General features: G+C 38.7%; 1 protein-coding gene across 6 annotated transcripts in view; it reads right to left on the bottom strand.

Moving 5' to 3' along the window:
- Adgrg2 (adhesion G protein-coupled receptor G2) overlaps window positions 1-14,681 on the bottom strand; it is a 115,341-nt gene that overhangs the window by 64,802 nt on the left and 35,858 nt on the right. For all 6 annotated transcript variants that reach the window (XM_036175213.1, XM_036175217.1, XM_036175215.1 and 3 more), the window contains exon 2: window positions 7,195-7,239. The gene's annotated coding sequence lies outside the window, so the exon portion shown is untranslated. The remainder of the gene's footprint in view (window positions 1-7,194; window positions 7,240-14,681) is intronic.

Here is a 14,681-nt window from a genome sequence, read left to right on the forward strand (position 1 = left end):
TTTTATTCACCCATTCATTCAGCAAATCCTCCTTTCATACTTAGTATGTGCAAGGTCAGATAGTACAGGGATTAAAATGATGAAGGATGAAAAAAAACAAAAACAAACAGAAAGCCCATCTTTGTCTCAGTCTCCCAGTAGAGTTGACTATCTTCAAGAATCTTACCATTTTTTACTCACAAGAGTACCAGGCCAGTGAGTCTTTTGTTGATAAAGAATGATATTGTCTTAGACCATAAAGTGAGTCTACCTTCAAAAAAGGGCTTACATTTTAAAAATTCATAAATTGTTTGTTTCAGTTAGGAGAATTTATCTTCATGTAGGTAAAGAATAGTTAAAGAAGAGGAAGTAGCTTGAAATTACTGTATGGCGGGGTTGAGTAAGGGCTATTCTGTTATCTTTGGTTAACTGTAATAATTCAATCATAGTATAACAGTGATGAGATATGCAATGATCAATATTTGATCCATGTAATGAGATAAAACAAGTGTCTTCTAGAAAACTCAATTTATTCAAGATATTTACACTGAGTCATAAATATTGGCTAAGAAGTCTAGCACAAGATGGGCATGGTGGTGCACCCCTTTAATCCCAGCACTGGGGAGGCAGAGGCAAGCGGATCTCTGTGAGTCCAAGGCCAGCCTGGGCCACAAAGTGAGTTCCAGGACATCCAAGGCTACACAGAGAAATTCTGTCTCCAAAAAGCAAAAACAAAAATGAAGAAAGAGGAGGAGGAGGAAGAGGAAAGAAAGAAGGATGAGAAGGAGAAGGAGAAGAAGAAAGGTTCTTAGTGTGGACAAAGGAAGCACAAAAAGTAAAAAAAAAAGCAATTAATTTAAATTATTTAACTTTCCAAAGAGAAGAAACAAAAAAACCAGGAAACCCTGAGTAAAATTAATTTCAATTAAATTTCTACCTAAATTCTGGTAAAAGAAGCACGTCTGGCAAATCTCTCTTAAAGCACACACAAATCTCTTTTGCATTATAGGAATAAGTTGAGCTAGCTTATTAGACTGAATCTTCTGTTGAAAACAACACAAAATCATGAATAAAATATTAAACATGTCTGGCCAAAATGGAAGATTAAATAGGAAGCCAGAAAGGTAACCTAAGCAATGAAGCCACATGCACCTAAAGGTAAAGGCCAATGAAGCAAATGGGTTTCAGACGTGAAACATCAAAGAAAAGTACAGAGATATGGAGAAGAGAACTAGAAGGCCAACATATACGCAAGTAAAAGTCCAAGATGAGAGAATAGGGAAATTTAGTATTTGGAATACGAGTCCAAACTGATGGAAAAACATTAATGCGGATTCAAGAAGCCCATAGAACCTCAGTTACAATAAGCAAATAAAAAGAGATCTGTACCAAGCCTGCTCATAAACTGGGGAAAACTTACGGTTTTCAAAAAATGTCTTGACAATGGCTACAGGAAAATAAGGTCATTCCATTTTAAAGGAGCAATTGTTACATTGACAAGTCTCTTCTCAGAAGCCACAAGACAATGTAGTATTACCTACAATGTGTGCAGAGAAAATTGCACTCCCAGTGAAAACACCTTTTGTGAATGAGGATAAAAGGAAGGCATTTTCAAATAGACAAAACAGCGATTATTTTTCCACCAAAAAACAACCCCCCACCACTACAACAAAAAACAAATTCTCACTTGAAATTAATCTTTATTTTATTCCAATATCTTTTTTATTTTATTTTATAATTTAATTTAATTTTACATATCAGCCATGGATTTCCCTGTCCTCCCCACTCCCACCCCCCTGCCTTCCCCCCAACCCACCCTCCATATCCTCCTCCAAAAGGGTAAGGCCTCCCATGGGAAGTCAGCAAAGCCTGGTACATTCAGTTGAGGAAGGACTAAGCCCCTACCCACTGCATCAAGGCTGAGCAAGGTGTCCCACCATAGGTTGTGGGCTCCAGAAAGCCAGCTCATGCACAAGGGATAGATCCTGATCCCACTGCCAGGGGCCCCTCAAACAGGCCCAGCTACACAACTGTCCCCCACATTCAGAGAACAGGGGCAGTGAGACTAGAAATGGTTCATGAAGCAGCCTAATAGTGAAGAGAGCAAAACAGTATTTGAAATAGTCAACTTGAAAGAAGACAAAGAGAGGGCAAAGAAACTAAGAATGGTTAGGAAAACAACACAATATGATAAATTTAAAAACATGAGAACTTTAAGATTCATCTTATATATAAATGAACTAAATGATCCCAATAAGAGGTGAGTACAGATAGGTTAAAAAAAAATACACAATACAACCTCCAACTCCATGTTACTACAAAACGAAGGCACAATTAGAACTTGTTACTGAAAACTTGAGTGTAAAAGGATAGGAACATTCTATGCCAAAATCAACCCAAAGGAAAGTAATGCAAGGGATACAGTTCAGTGGAGGAGCATTTGCCTAGTGTGCATGAGACCTTGGCTTCCCCAGTACTGAAAACAAAAGATCCATACTGAAATCCCAGCACTTGAGAAGTGAAGGCAGCAAGAACAGAAGTTCAAGGTCATCTTTGGCTAATACATGAAATCCTGTGTCAAAACAATTAAATTCTGAGGGGCTTGGACCTGCCTCAACTGAATGTATCAGGCTTTGCTGACTCCCCATGGGAGGCCTTACCTTTTCAGAGGAGGGGATGGGGGATGGGTTGGAGGGGTCAGGCTGAGGGGGTGGGAAGAGGGAAGAGAGGGGGATAGGTGGTTGGTATGTAAGATGAATAAAACAATTCTTAATAAAGAAAAAATTAAATACTATATATTGAAATTAGAAAAAAATTATACTTTAAAACAAAAGCATTACTTTATAAACAAGACAGTTCATTAAAAATTTAGCCTCATCAATAATAAAAACATTGCATATCAAAACATAGGCTATAGTTGAGAATACAGTCACATTGAGATTTTAGATATACCTAAGGGTATATCTAAACCTAATAAATTAAGGTCCCTGTTAAGAAATTTGGAAAGTAAAAATCAGAATAGGGAAAAAAGAGGTTTCTGGGCTACATGATGCTTTGATAGAAGTATAGACCCTCTGTCTCCTAGAGTCAGTGGCCAGCATGGCTCCCAGAGCTGACAGTGAATTATCTCTACCATGTTGAGATGGATGGAGTCAGCAGCCAAGGCTGCTGCTTCAGTACTAACCACTGCAGTTTAAAGCAATAGATTCACATTAAGGCAGATTCAGATGAAATAAGACTCTAAACAGTTTACACTGTGTGTAAAAATGTATGTAGGCTTGAAAGAGAGAAGAAAATGAATATAGATGGTTATATAAAGAAATAGTTTTTAAAAATAAACTTTTTAAAGAGAAAGTAAAGGTAATATAAAAAATAAGCCATGTAAAGATGGATATCACACAGAATCTGGATTGTATTGTCTTTGGGATTTTTAAGTGCAGAAAGACATTTGATTGTAAAAGCTGCTGAGTTAAATCAATATGTGTATTTTTAAGATATTTTGATTTCAAAATCTATGTCTAAGGATATGTTGTTTTGGAAAAGAGATTCTGTTTTTGTTTCCACAGAAGATAAGAACCTGTGGATTACTTCCAGGCTAATATGGTTTGATCAGCCAAGATTCCCTGAAAGGTCTCTGATGACACCATGGCCCAGATGATCCAACATCCAAAAACAGCTTCAAGGCAACTGGCTCAGAGAATACAATGTCACAGACTACTCCAATCAGGGCTTGACCATAACTCAATTTCTCAGGATCCCCATTAGCGTTCCAGAGCCCTCATCCACCAGGAAGTAGTATGAGAAGCTATGTCCAAATCCCCAAAATATTGTTTATGAATGTTTATTTTTATTTAAAGCAGGTTGATTATAAATGCAATCTCTTTCTAAAGAAGAAAAGGGAATAGTTTAGATATGATAGGATGAAAGGGTAGATTAATGAACCTACTTTTAAAGAGCAACAACTTGTTTTAAAATGTTCTACATTGCTATGGATTTTTGTTTATTGATACAAATTTATATTCGACTTTGTTATACTATATATATTTCTACTCTTGTTTAAGGTATTGTGTTTATGTCATTTAGATTATAATGGATAATTAAGAAATACAGATTAATAATTAGTCTTTTATGATAGTAAAACTTATAGTCATGTTAGTTAAGTTTTCTAGATATACATAGATAATTTCAATTAGGTAGGTAATCTTCAAACATTTCAAAGATCTACAGAATATAACATTTAAAATATTTTAAAAACTTAGACTTTCTGGACAGTGAGACATATCTGCTCCTGGCAGCACCAATTTACTTCAAAGAGAAAGATGGGCACGACACTTCATATGGAGTCTATCTTCTTCTTGGCAAAAGTAGCCATTTGGGCAAGAAACTGTTCTTGCCCAGACAACTTGACTAAATGTTGTATTGACTGGACATGCAGGACCTATAGAAAGGTGACCACTGAACTTTGTAAGACAAGATGGTCCTTCAGGTTCCTAATTTGCAGAGGAGACCACCAGACATTCTACAGGGCACAGAGAAAAAATGACTGAGAGACTAGGCCTATGGACTGAAGATGGATGCCTCAACATTACAGAGGAACTTTGGGTAACTGTCCAGGCAGAAGATGTCTCTGTCATTCTAGATTTTTGAAAGTTGCTTAGAATGCATTTCCTGTTTACTTAGGTAATGTTTTATCCTTCTGGAGCCTTTTATGTAGTTGAAGACTAGATAGTTATAGTTATAATTTTCCTTAAAGATAAGTTAGATATGGAATCTTAGACTCATAAATATAGGATAAATAGAATATTTTCTTTGAATTTGCCAAATATAAATAGACTAGATATTGTAACTGTAATTCTTGCTTGATAACTGTTTTGTTATATATAATTTTACGATGTTAAAGTTAAAACTTTCCTTTTTGATTAGACAGAAAAGGGGAAGTGCTATGGAATGTCATTCTGTATGGTGTGAATATGTGTTGCTCTGATTGGTTGATAAATAAAATGCTGATTGGCCAGTAGCTAGGCAGGAAGTATAGGTAGGATAAGTAGACAAGGAGAATTCTGGGAAGAAGAATGCTGAGTCAGGATTTGTCAGCCAGACACAGAGGAAGCAAGATGTGAAGGCAGAACTGAGTAAAAACAAGCCACGTGGCTAAACATAAATAAGAATTATGGGATAATTTAAGTGTAAGAGCTAGTCAGTAATAAGCCTGAGCCATGGTCACATAGTTCATAATTAATATAAGCCTCTGTGTGTTTACTTGGGGGAACATGAGTGGGAGAGTTTTGTCCTGACCTGCAGGCCAGCAGGACACAGGAAATCTTCTGACTACAATTATAAGCAATCAAAAGATAAGTTTACAGTGTGTTCTAATGCTGAGTTTGAACATATTTTGGAATATTTTCTTGCATCTAGTTTATATATATTTTCTGAGGGCCTCACTGTTCTTCAATAAATAAGATATCTGTCTTGCCCTTGAGAGTTTACAGCCACTACCTACATTCTGTAGCTATTGGTATTGTCAGATAAATAGTAATGTTTTTCAAACCTGGTAAATGTAAAAGACACTTTCTCTTCATGGCCGATGGGGCTCAAGTTGGCTTAAAACAACAACAAAAAACCAAAGCACTAAAATACAATATGCTCTTCTATTGAAGATTAGACATCACCTCACTCCAACCCTCCAGCAACCACTCATAAAGGATTTTAAAATGGATTTGGTCCATAATCTGTTGCTACAAAATAATTCTATGAATATGTAGAGGAGAGAAATAGGAGAGGGAACTGTGGTAGTTTTACAATACGACACAGACAAGAACCACTTGGGAAAACAGTCTCAATGAGCAATTATTTAGATCAGGTTAGTTTGGAGGGGAGTCCTCTTGATTATGTTCATTGAGGTGAGAAGACTGTCCCACCATGACTGGCTCCATTTCCTAAACAGGGGATCTTGAACTCTGTAAGAGCAGAGAACATAGGCAGCAACAGAAATGAAACTAGAACAGAGACTCTAGTCAAAAGCACTAAGAAGGCAGAGGCAGGAGGAGCCCTGGGAGTTCAAGGCCAGCCTAGTGCACATAGTGAATTCCAGGACAGCCAGAGCTACACAGAGAAACTCTGACTCGAAAACAAACAAATATCCTTCAATGCTGACCTGTACTGGGTAGGAAGTAGGAGTTGGTCAGAGCACATGGTATGGGTGCTTCAGGAGATCATACAGTAGAGGAAGGCAGATTCTTGGGAAAGCCAAACTGCCTACACCTCCTAAACCAATATTCTGGCCTTTCTTTGCTTTTATTACTGTATCATGTCAACTCCAGCTTTAAATCAGAGCTTGCATATGTACTAGCTGTGTGAACCTACTTAGGTTTTTAAACCTTTATTTGTAACAATAGCTTACTATTATCTACTTTAATTATGTGTTATTTATTTTGTAAATTATTATAGGACTATACTAATTTAAATTTGTTATAACAAATATTTATATTGTTTATAAGATTTTGACAATTTATATAAAGTAAAACCCCAAAACAACCACTATTTGAGTCTCAAAAAAAGGAAAAGTAATAATACTGGGCATAGGTTATCAGTAGAGCACTTGCTTAAGTACATGAAAGACACTGTGATTTGACCCAAAGTACTGCAAAAATTAAAGGAAGGGACAGAGAGGGAAGGATGGAAGTCAGTAGTGGCTTCAGAATTTCTGTCTAGAAGAGAGTTAAGCAGAAATCTGGTTGAAAGTCACTCTGAAAGTTGCATGTGCACAGCCCTTCAGGTGACCAGGAAAATACACCATTGTCTGTTTCAAAACATGACAAAAGCTGCTGGTGCCAGGGAAGCCAGTCCAAAGAGCAAGACAGCTAGACAATATTAAAAAAAATAATCCTATGTAAATAAGTCTCCTTCTTCAACTTTCAATGTCTACTCCCACTCCAAAATCGCCACATTTTTCTGAAAGCCTATTCACAAAGAACTGGGTTACCAAGAAGAAAGGTTCAACAAGGGCCTTTCTGTAAGAAAAATCAAATGTCTAAAAAAAGGAGAGCTCCAAGTGGGAATAAAGAGTTACAAACCAAACAGGAATACACAAGGTTGTAAGAAAAATGGAGATATGGAATGAAGAAGCCAGAGGAATATGAAAGGGAAAAACCAACAACAAAACCAAGTATGTTCATTATTTTTACTGTACTACCATGTAGAACTATCTTGACTCACCTGACAGGAAGTTCAGAGCAAAGAGTGGAGAAACTCTGTGCACATCTGAAAATAAAAACAAGAACAGATAATTAGGCCAATGCAAAGTGGACTTTCATGGTGCCAGAAGTGCATGTTGGCGGTAGACTTACAAAAGAAATGAATAATGCAAGTTCTGCTACCAAGGGACAGATTATAACTGACAAAAACAACCCAGAAGCTAAGGGTTTTTTTGTAGGGGAGTGAGGGAATGACCCCATCCACATATACATTGCTGCTCAGTCTAAATCAGTATTAATTGTGTTAGAGGTATGCTGGATAGTCTAACGGTTAGTGTTGATTCACCTAGGAGTAGAAGCATCTAGAACACAAGCTTCTAAGGATGTTTGTGAGGAGTTAATTTGATTGAGCTAGTCTCTGGGTGTGCCTGTGAGGGATTATCTTGTTTAGGGAAGACCCACATAAAAAATGGGTGGCATCGGGGTGGGGTGGGGTGCTGGAGAAATGGCTCAGAGGTTAAGAGCACTGGCTGCTCTCCCAGAGGTCCTGAGTTTAATTCCTAGCAACCACATGGTGGCTCACAACCACCTGAAATGAAATCTGGTGCCCTCTTCTGGTATACAGGGATACATGCAGACTGTATACATAATAAATGAATAATCTTTAAAAAAAAAATGGGTGGCATCATTCCCAATGATTGGTTCCTACATTGCATAAAAAGGAGAAAGCCAGCTGACAATAAGCACTCATAACTCTCTTCTTTCTGACTTGGCTGTCATGTAACCAGCTGCTTCAAGCTCCGGGTGCCTTGACTTCATGGTCATGGTAGACTGTATGAGCCAAAATGAACAGTTCCTTTCTTAAGTTGCTTTTGTCAGGATAGTTTTTCACCACAACAGAAAAAGAAACTTAAGCAGATGGTGAGGTGATCAAAATAGATCAGAAGTGTAGCAGACTCTTCTAGAGACAACAATTGGCCATGTATCACTTCATATTCTGTACCTTTTTTAGTAATTTTTTCTCAGATATTCTGAATCTTACCTTCCCTAGAACCTAAATTCCTTTACATCAAGTATTGGGTAGTTGTTTGCCAGGTGTTTACAAAGCCAAAGGCAAATTATTTTCTCTAAGAAGGCTAAGAAAATGACTTATTACTGACTAATAAGTTTGGCCCTGAGCTGCAAAGGGGAGATGGGGTTATTCATTACAGCATGACTGAGAGAAATACCACAAACATGGTGGAGGGAAGAAACAGGGAAGCTATTTAGAGCACAGAGCTCTGCTGACTCCCTGATTTGTATTTTTTAGAATATTCTAGCACACTTTAACGGCATCATCTCATGTGAAACAGAACCATCACAATTTTCAAAATCAAGATTTTCAATAAAGAAACTACCTATTGGGTCATCTTGGAGCCAACTGACATACTTCTGTCTTTTGTCAACTTACTGCTAGGGCAGAAGATGATGTTCAAGGAGGAATCAAGGATATGAGTGCAAAGAAGAAATAAGTAATCATAGTGAAATTTTATTGATCATAGAAGGTTCATTAAGAGGAAAAATTCATGTCTTGATAAATTAAAACCCAACATGCCAAAAAATCCATTAAGCAATGTTTATAGAAGGCAAGAAAAACTGAAGGCCAAACATGTTGTTCTGTCCTTGGATGAATGGATTACAACTGAATGGATATATGACTGCCACCAAAACATTCACATAATCAAATGGAAACAAATTCATTGTGAGTAGAGTATGGAAATCATGGTATTGAAAATCTATAAAAATTATTTTCTACATAGGAATTCTAAGTAATATTTTGATGTCATTTCACAACTCAAGCATATTTTGCCTTCCAAAACCCAACTGACAACCACAATAAAGCACACTTAATTATTCCGGGTAATGCAACTGATTAATGAACAACAGGAGGCTCCACTTTCTCCTTTGGAACATTTTCAGGTAGAAAAGTAGGACAAACAACAATGACATTTGTTTTTCCCAGTGGATGAAAAAACATGCTAATAATACCCAAAGCTGGAGAGCATGTTGCAAAATAAACATTTGCATGCACCACTGCTGGAAAAAAAATTTTGAGATTTTGATTTTTGAATTGCATATACTTTATTTTGTTTCTACATTTTATTTTACTCATAATTGTTTTTATTTTTGAAATTAAAATAAAATTACATTTCCTGCCCCCTTTCCCTTTCCTTTCTCAAACCTCTTCCAGGTACTTTACAAAGAACTACTGCAACTAAGGACTGCTGACAGAGGGTGAATTAGTCTTCTCCCAGGGATGAGCCTCCTAATTGGTATCTAATTCCAAGTAGTCAGTGCTGAAATCATATGCATAAATCACATCCATAAAGCAACACTGTATGAACTATGTGTATAATTTATTCTGAAGATATTATCTTAAAACACTAAAAATGTGCAGAGATTTTAAATTCAGGCATCCATAAATACATCAAGAAAAACACTATTATTACAGCCTCATGGGAGGGGAGGGAGGGATTCTCTATATCCCAGGGGATGAATATTTAAATGATGGCACAGCCACATCATCCAATACGATTCAATGGCTAAAAGTGCAGTTGATTTTAATGACATTATAGAGACTGCCAGTGAAAAAAGCAAATTCTTGATTCACTAATATGTATACACGAGGCCATGTTAAGAAATGATCAAGCTGTATATGTGTGTGTTTGTTTGTATAATGACATGGGTCAGCTCATATAAAAAAAATCATAGAAGAAAACGTACTAATCCTTCATAGACAGGACTGCTACATAGCGGGTAAAGCCTACTTTAATTCTCTAGAACACACCAATGTCTTCATGTATTACTTATACAAGTAAGGCTATTTCTTTTGGTGAAGAAAAGTGAAAAACTGAGGACTAAACAGAGCTCCTCAATGAAGGTCTAGGGTGAGACAAATGGGAGGGGATGTCATCAATTTTTCTCCTCATTGTCACCTCCACTCCTACTTTGGGGCAAAAGGGCTTCTGATCTCAGAGACAAGAAACCAGTTTCCCTCCCAGAAAATAGGAATTCACTTGAGCAAATTACTGAAAACAATAGCAAAGAAATGCTGTGAACTTGCCTGATGGACACTGAGCCCTAAACTTAACTAAAATGCTACTCATCCTCCTGCTTGTGAATCCCAACTTACCTTGATGGACACCATACCCCCATCAGCCCTCATCCCCCAGAGCAACTCAGCAGGAAGCAGAATCTCATCCACACCAGCACTTCAGTAACAAAACATAGTGGCTGCCAATGTTTGGGGATCTTACATCATTAAAAGGAAAGGGCAAGTCACAAAAGAAATCCTATCAACTTATGTAAGAGATGGCACAGAATAGAGAGGTTTCTCAGAGAAGAACAGCTAACTCACCAATTGCTGAGATTAACTGAAACCTCCCACAGTTGCAGAGTGCCCCAAACCATGACATCAGGAGGCTGGGGATGCATCCAACTTCCTCTATTTATTAGGCTGGCTAAAACCCAGGCTAAAGCCAGTTTAACAAGAAAAAAAAGCAAGTAGTCTCTCTCTACAATTGGTTTGACTGGGGAGGAATCTCTCGTTCGGTGTATTTAGGACCCTGTTCCAGAGCAGAAGAAAGCTTTGGAGGAATCTGTCTTTAAAACTCAGCTTTAGCTGCTCTGGGTAGCTGGTCCTTGGGCCATGCATTTTGAGGATGCTGGGGAACCCAGTGGGTAAAGGGCACAGGTGACAGAAGCCTTGAGCAGCAGCTATTCTGCTGCCCTCTGAAGCAATGTGTCCCTGATCAAAGAACAAAACAAAACTGTGGCATGTAGCATTCTAGAAGGCTTGGTGCTTCCTAGGATGTAATGATTAATTAGTGACCCAGACTGAGGACTGGAGATTGGCTCATAATCCCTGAAAATGACACTAACATCATGGAAGAAAGGACTGGAGGGCAAAGGGCCTTGACATTTAGGAATGGGGCCAGAAATCAGTGAAGAGACCTTTCCCACACTGGTAGGGGAAACAAATAACATAAATGGTGATAATGATGAAAATGGGGCCGAGTGAATACGGCTAGGACCAGGTCATGCTTTAAGTTTGTCTGTACTGTCATTGAGGAACAAACATGAGAGGTCCTAGAACCTTGTGGTCACCCTATTTATACTCCAACCCTTCTGTACAAGACCTTGTCTCTGCAGATTGCCTTGTTTAGTTCTGGATACAGCCCAATCAAAAGAGATCAAATGTGAGTTGGCTTTTGGAATTTCTGGATATAATCAATTCAGTAAATATATACCAAATGCCTACATGTATGTCTCAAGCAGGTTATATCATATACAAGGCGCCTTGGCTAGTGGGACTAGTGGTACCTGAATCCAGAATACTACGATTTCTATGGGTGCCATCTGAAATGGCAGCAACAAGCTGCACTGTGGAAGGGTCCGCTAATCCAGAGAAGGGAAATGGATCCAAGCAAATTGCCTCTGAAGGGTAATGATCTGGCTACCTCCTAACGAATGTACAACTCTTCATGTAAGGGCACAGGAGAGATCACTCCAAAGAGAAGAAATAGCTTAATCTGAAACATAGAGCCAAAGTACTTAGAAAGGGAAGAACGGTGTCGTCATTATTAAATGGTAGGAGAGATGGAGAGAGCTGCTGAATTGTTTTCTGGGTCGTCTCAAAAGATGGCCTCTTAGCTAGTGGGGAAAGCATGTGTGCTGAGATGGAATGGTCCAGCCTGGAAGTGGCTAGTATACCTCTTGAAACTGCTGCCACTATGGCATTTTTCTGCAACACTGATAGCATTCTTTTCTCCCCTGCTCCCTCTTTCTCTTTTCCCTTCCATCCTCCTTTGTTCTATATTTTCTCTTCTTTCCTTCCCTTCCTTAGCTTGAAGCTGACCAAGTGTATTCCAGTGAATGGAATGTGACCAGTTACCTCTGTTTAAACTAGAGAAAAGGCATGAAGATCACATGATGAAAGCGGAGGGTGTACCTCAGTGGTAGAGCACTTACTTAGATGCAGGCGTGGTGGCAAACGCCTTTAATCCCAGCACTCGGGAGGCAAAGCCAGGCGGATCTCTGTGAGTTCAAGGCCAGCCTGGTCTACAGAGTGAGTTCCAGGAAAAGTGCAAAGCTACAGAGAAACCTTGTCTCGAAAAACAAAAAACAAACCCACCAAAATAAGAGAGTGGAGTGGAGGGGAAGGGGGGAGAGAGAGAAGTCGAGGAGAGGCTGGGTGTGTAGTTCAGTTGGTAAAGTATTTGTCCAGCCTTCAAGAAGCCCTGGGTTTGCTCGCCAGCACCACTGCATAAAACAGGGCATGGTGGCATATAATTCTATCCCTACCAAGAGGTGAAATTGGTAGCATCAAGAGTTCAAGGTCATCTTTAGCTATAGTAACTAGTTTGAGGTCAGCTTGTTCTACACAAGATCTGCCTCAAGGGAAGGAGAGAAGGAGAGAAAGAAAAAAAGTCACATGGTAAGATGCTCACCTCCAGATGACTCCCTGATCTCCATAATATCCTGTTTAAGGCAACTATTGCCTTCAATACAACATGGTAGTAGTGAAAGATGATTAAAACCAACATGATTTCAAAAAAAGTCATGATTCTTTTTAGCATATAAGCAATTGTCATCTTAAAGGTAAACACATCTGCGATGATTCACCAGTTAACCATTTCACAAAAACATAACCTTACTATTTCACACAAAAGAGACTTACGCTGATTTCTTAAGTGCAAGTCGCACATTAAGCTGTAGCCACACAAAATTAGCTTCAAATGAACTTTCTTTCATTTTTATGAAAACATCTCACCAGGAAAACTGAATGTAGACAAACACCTATAATCAACCCTGATTGTTATGACTGGCACGTCCTAATTAACTGTAAGCTTCCTTTTCCACTATGAACAACAAGGAGCATTTTACTCTGTATTTAAAGTGTGTTTTGATGTTTTTTTTTCAGTAATGAGAGACAGACAGTACACGGATGAGAAATGAAGAAGTAATTGGACACATAGAATGAACCCATCAAACAACTGAAAAAAAAACCCACACATATAAATGCTTCCTTTATTTAGCATGTCTTTGTCTGTTTTTGACACAAGTTATAAACAAAGGGCAGTTTGCTAAAAATTTTTGTTTCCAAATATATTTGCCATGTGATATGCACTAAGCCCTTGACTGCACCTTAATTCAATCCTAGGGGGTAGAAGATGAGGACACACTTTTACTCAGAAAGTTTTATAGTTCCCTCTAGGAATGAGTAAGAAGTTGTGTTATCATCTGCCCCTAATTTGACAGATAAAACTGGGGAAGATAGGACATTGGTAACACTGCTATTTTTTTAAATTCAACATGAGGACTTCAAACTCAACCTCAGGATTGCCGTGTCTTTGATGAATTTGCTAGCAAAAGAAATGGCTAGATCTTCCTTACTGTGATAGACTGAAAAACATGAATTCTTCACATGCCAGTATTCTTATCCATTTACAATGTGACTTTGTAGATCTTCCTGTCAAAAGGTGGAGTCTGTCTGTCCACTCCTTCAGCATGCACTGACCTTGTTCTTGCTTTGTCCCCAGGGTCCATCAAGTGAGATGCAAACAGAAGCATGGAAATAAGCCTAAGTTAGTCTGCCAGATGATGAAAGCCACATGCTGGGTCACTCCAGTGCTCCAACAGCCAGCTAACCCCCCAGTAATGGCCATGTAGCTAACTTACAGTTGACTGCAGATGCACGAGTGGTCCCAACTGTGACCAGCAGAAGGACTGTCCTGCTGAACTCAGGCAGGAGTGTGTGCTCCAAAGCTAAACGGCTGTTGCAGGAAACTGTCGAATTTGGACTTACTATGGTCTGAATGTGAAATACACACCCATTCAAGTGTTCTGTACTTGATCCCCAACTGGCAGCATGATTTAGGGGAAGTTGTGGAACCTCTAGGGGACTACCTGGAGGGAATGAGTGATGGGGAAAGGAGAATGGGTCCAGTCTCTCTACTGCCTGTTCTGCCTAGATGTGTGAAGCTGAGACATTTCAGCTGCACACACCCTCTGCTATAGAGCCAGCTACTACAGCCATGATGGGTTGTATCCCTCAAACTGTGAACCAAAATATATCCTTCCTTCCTTAAGTTGCTTCTTTCACAAGAATGAGACATGTAACCTATACAGAAGTTCTTTGTTGCATAGAAAAAGCTAACTTGTACCTCTTTTCCTTTCCTTCTTCCTCATTCTTGTCTCTTTTTTGTACTTTCTTCTTTGCTCTCTGTAAACACTATAGGGAAAGGACCACTGTGTTTAAGATGGTTGCCTGGGCTGCTTCTTGTTCAAAGCTAGCCTCAGTTACTTTGAAAATATTTCTCAGTGCTATCATTTGAATATGGCTAATACATGTCCCTCCAGGGATGATGTCTTGGAAGCTTAGTACCTAGTTTGATGATGGTAAGAAATGATGGGACTTTTAGGAGTTGGAGCCTAGTGGGAAGTCTTAAGTCCTCAGAGGGGATTGAG

This window comes from Onychomys torridus, chromosome X, assembly GCF_903995425.1.
Source record: "Onychomys torridus chromosome X, mOncTor1.1, whole genome shotgun sequence".
Taxonomy (NCBI): domain Eukaryota; kingdom Metazoa; phylum Chordata; class Mammalia; order Rodentia; family Cricetidae; genus Onychomys; species Onychomys torridus.